Source organism: Anoplophora glabripennis, unplaced genomic scaffold (genome assembly GCF_000390285.2).
Source record: "Anoplophora glabripennis isolate ALB-LARVAE unplaced genomic scaffold, Agla_2.0 scaffold456, whole genome shotgun sequence".
Lineage (NCBI taxonomy): Eukaryota > Metazoa > Arthropoda > Insecta > Coleoptera > Cerambycidae > Anoplophora > Anoplophora glabripennis.
The window spans coordinates 13,050-17,988 of record NW_019426021.1 but is presented as its reverse complement, the minus strand read 5'-3'; the positions used below and the strand labels follow the sequence as shown (position 1 = coordinate 17,988).

The window sequence follows — 4,939 nt, the reverse complement described above, 5'->3', positions numbered from 1 at the left end:
AGAGAGGTATCCATAAGAGGGAAAAAGATCCGAATAATAACAGATTGACAACAAAATGAATACCGAAGGCGACGAAGGTGCCGTTGGCCTTGAAATAGCTGATCCAAAAATAGGTTGGATATATAAGCTGAAAAAGGAAGGTCTAGTAATGGAATTACGACGACTGAACTTACAGACCGATGGAACAGTAGACGAGCTACGACGCCGACTAGTAGCATATCTGAGAGTCGAACCACCGAAAGATCAACCTACACCCTCCGCAACACCAGGAACGATGACCAGACCGCCACAACCGCCGTTTGACTTTGATCTACTGAATCAAATCCGAAAACTAAACGTTGTGTTTGATGGAAAAGCCGATCCCGTCTCATTCCTAGAGAGACTTGAACAATTACAAGAAGAATATGGCATAACCGACCAGCAGCTGTTGAGGACGCTGCCGGGTTTACTGCAAGGCAAAGCAAATCAATGGTATATGAATTATAAGAGCCAATGGAAAAATTTCTAAGATTTCCTTGAAGATTTCAAAATTTTCTTTTACCCACCGGATTACCGTGACAATATGGAAGAAGGCATTAGTAAAACCTACCAGAACCGTCAGACCACCGCCAAAGACTTCATTTTGGACATGCAGACCATGATACGACGCCATGGAGGTTTCTCTACAGAAAGAGAACTAACATGCATTTACCGACGGCTAAGACCAGAATACCGACAATATATCCGCATAAACGCTGTTAGCAATGTAACCGAGCTATTACAGCAGGCCTACGAGTTTGAACAAATCCAACGGGATATGGATAATTCCGATAAACCGAATAAAAACATTCAGCCAATTGGGATGTCCCGAACTACCACTCCTGCTGTACCGCGTATCACTGAAGTACCAGGACGTGATACAAGCCACCGACCGTCGCCGACCCACGTTCGCACTCCAAGAGAAGGAGACAATCTTACATGCTGGAGATGTGGAGAACAAGGACACACAAGATTTAATTGCCGACAACCACCGAAACTGTTTTATTCACGATGTGGACGACAGGGAATTCAATCGCGACATTGCCAATGTACCGAATCCCAGGAAAACTCCCGCAGAACTGGGCCACAAGGAAGCCAAATCAATTCTCGACTAGAGAGTTCCAATCGACGCAACAATTCTGACTCTTACCCCATTAACGCCACCCACTCCGTCTGTGTGGGTAACCGACTGCGTGAAGTAGTAACAATAGGCGACAGAAGTTATTCTGCGTTGGTCGATACAGGATCAGTCCGATCCTATATTAGCCAGCAAGTTGCTACTTATTGCCAGCGCATCGGAATCCAGAAATTGCCGTTGAAACAGCAGACAAACGCTGAGTTGGCTGATGGAACACTTATTGAAATTACCGAAGAGTACCGCATTGAAGTTTCCATATTATCAACCGTAGTTACCGCCGATTTTCTATTGCTACCGTCGTTGACCACCGATATGGTCCTTGGGATGAATTTTCTCACCGCCAATGGTTGCACAATCGACCTGAAAGGTAGAAATGTTCATATGGGGAACCGCACAACCGCCATTGTTCACCGCACCGCCAACATAGCACTAGTTCCGACGTCCAACCGATAGAACAAGAGAGCCTACCAGATTGCCGAATCCGAATCCTATCAAGCAGAGATTCCGTGCTCGGAATCCGAGCATGCAAGAAGTAACAAACAAAGTGACAAACGCTTTGTCACGCCGCCCCTTACCGAACACTGAAATTTCCGCCATAGAAAACCCGCCTACTAATGACAGGTATTTATCCAGAGTCATCATGGATACGCCATCATCGAACCCCTTAGGCCAGAGGTTGCCGGAAATCTTCGAACCCAGTCCACCAGAGGGGAGTCCAACGTATTGCCTAAACATAGATACGTCCCCATTACCTGAGTCACCGCCGCCACCGGCACCTGTGCCGCAATTGGTGACACCACTGGCCGCCACTCCGCTGCCAATCACACCGGGACGATGGATGCCATCTCCACGGCCTCCACCGAACCCGACCGGACCGGCCCCACCGACAAGCCTGCCGGTGCGGAATCTGCGGCCGCCCGACTGGCCGATACCGAAAAGACAGTGTTTTATTTGTGATAGGAGATGAAGTTTTAGTTCTAGTTATTATTTGGAAGTTATAGAAGTTGTATTTTGTTCTTTTCATTACATAATCCGAAGTCATATTATTTTTTTAGTTTAATTGTAAAAGGAGGTATATGCGCTGTAATAAAGGACTATCCACAGAGCAGGCTTACCCCTTTTATTCATTTTTTTTCGAAGAGAGGGAGGAGTGTAACGAACCTTTTATTAATTTATCCGTTAAGTACCCGATGAACTATTATCTTTTCCTATGTTAGCAATGTAAGCGTTGAACTCTGTATTTATTGTGGGTCTACGTACTAACAACCGACGAACCGTTGATCTACGTCACAAACCGGCTATAAAAGGCCGACCTCCGGCACATGAGATTCAGTAGTGTTGATCGGCAATATCCTCAACACGAAGTAAGTCCGCCTTCCCCCTTGGTATCGGCAATATTCCTACCAAGGTTCCTTTCTCCCTATCCGTCCGTCTGAGAGCAGAGCGTCGGCCATATCCCGCCTGTTCTCAGCATCCGCCCTATCCGTCCGTCTGAGAGCAGAGCGTCGGCCATATCCCNGGAACTTTTTTTTTTTTTTTATTGTCAAACAAGAACATAATTTCACATTTTGTTTCAGAAAAATTGAGAGTGATGCTTTTAAAGTGATAGCCACAATAGATGTCGATTCCAGTAACTTTTACAATAAGGAAGAAATTAGACAAACCGTCTTCGACCAAATCGACAGCAACCGCAGGATAGGAAACATTATTACACTGCCCGAAAACTTTTATTTCAGCGAATTTGAAGGTATATTTATAAATCTTTTGTATGTTCAAAATATTCTTTTGATTGGTGCTTCATTTTTTGTTGTTTTTCTTTAAATAATAAAATGCTACCTAAATATATTTTTGCATTTTATGTCTGTTTTAGTTTTGTATGTTTTATACGATTTTTTTTAATTTTATTTAGAAGTAAACTGTGATTCAAATCAATTAAAGTGCCAAACTGGTGAATGTGTTCCAATATATGCTCGTTGCAATGGAATTAGAGACTGCAATGATAACTCTGATGAAGAAGGATGTCCCGGTATGCTTTTACATTTTCTTTAGTTATCCATTTCCATTCTCCTACCTACTTTGGTTGCTTCTCCTTAGCACCTACTTTGGTTGCCTTTATACCAAATATTAACCCACTTGATGAGCCCCTAAGTTATTTATTATAAGTAATTTAAGTTTTATGCATTAAATAATACTACAGAAATAAATATAGGAGTTGACAAATATGGATTATGTATTGCAACTTATACATAAGCTGTAGGTAAAATGATACGAATTTATCTTCACATTTATACCATACGCTGTTTCAATTACTTATAATTAATGCTACCTCCTACTAACTAAACTGCCTACTATCCAAAAATAAAAAAAATTGCTTAACATTTTTTTTACAATATTCGAGTACAGCGTATAGAGACGTTAATTGATTTCGTTGCTGATATTTCAAAGTTTTTAATTCAGATTTGATAATCTTAATTTAGCTCATAATGTGTACCTACTCAACCAGCACTTACCATGAGATCGGGAGACTATAATGGCAATTTTTTAATTCTGTTTAGACAAATTTACAAGGATTGTTAAAATAAGATATTCATATTTTTAATGCTTCAATGCTCATTATTTAATAATAAATTATAATGAGGGTCATGATCTAGTACTCGTTTTGCTTTTAAACAAAAATTATTCAGCCTATTAAAAATATATGTCTCTATTTACACCATCTGAACATTGACTTATTTTGCTACATAATCAACACAAACTAAAACTAAAAATTAGTCATGGTGTGAGAGATAAAAGCTCGTATTACCAGTTCGTGGAACTTTACCCACGGTTGGTACATTCACATGTTTACTCTTAATTTTAATTTTAATTAAACTGTTTGAGTTACTTAGTCTTTATAAGCTGCAATTCAAAATGGAAAGCAGGCAGAGGACAAAATAAAATGTATATCACTTTTTTTATTCATGTAAATGTAGGAAATCATTTTTTGAATAAAATATATTTCTTGTTTTATTTATAAATAAAGTGGAACATGCAACTGACCCAATACTAGTCGAAGCTCCTGGAGGATCTGAGATTGAAGAACCGTACGAAACTGAAGAACCTAGAATTCTTACACCTGAATCATTAACCACAACAACTTCAACAACGACAACAGAAACTCCTTTCGAGGGAAGTGGAGATGAATGTCGTCAGATGATGCAGTTCGTTGTGCAGATGGTTCAAAAGTAATTTGCTCTGATCAAAAATGCGATGGGATTAAAGATTGTGACGATGGTGGTGATGAAAGAAATTGTCCAACTGACGGTACCTACCATACATTTTGAAAATTTACTAACGCTAGTAGATAAACTATGCCGATTCAAACTCAATTTGCATAATTTTGGGTTGAAAATGGATGTCCCGGTAGACGGGCTCTGGAGGGGTCTTCTTGATTTTGAAGTTGACGTCCAAAAAGATATTCGTGGTTTAAAATAGTCGAAAATAAGACCATCAATAGCCCACAGTTCATTCTGGCTCAATTTGCATAATTTTGGGTAGGAAATGACTGTCCCGGCAGACGCGCGCCAGGGGGGTCTTCTTGATGTTGAAGATGATGTCTAAAAGGGTATTTGTGGTTTAAAATAGCCGAAAATAGGACCACCGGTAAGTGATTCATATTATTTGGGCTACCCTGTAGCCTGCAAATGCATGCAAATAACTGCAATAACCGAGATCGGCCGTCTAAACTCGCCGAGGTCGACGGTAAGCCATTCACTTCGCTGTGGCCTCACATTCTCATTTAAT

General features: G+C 40.5%; 1 long non-coding RNA gene across 1 annotated transcript; it reads left to right on the top strand.

Annotated features, from left to right (window-relative positions):
• The first annotated feature begins 2,738 nt into the window (after positions 1–2,738).
• On the top strand, positions 2,739–4,227 carry LOC111693101. The gene is made up of 3 exons (XR_002763326.1): positions 2,739–2,903; positions 3,066–3,182; positions 4,179–4,227. It is a non-coding gene; the product is annotated as an uncharacterized LOC111693101 (long non-coding RNA).
• The last annotated feature ends 712 nt before the right edge of the window (positions 4,228–4,939 follow it).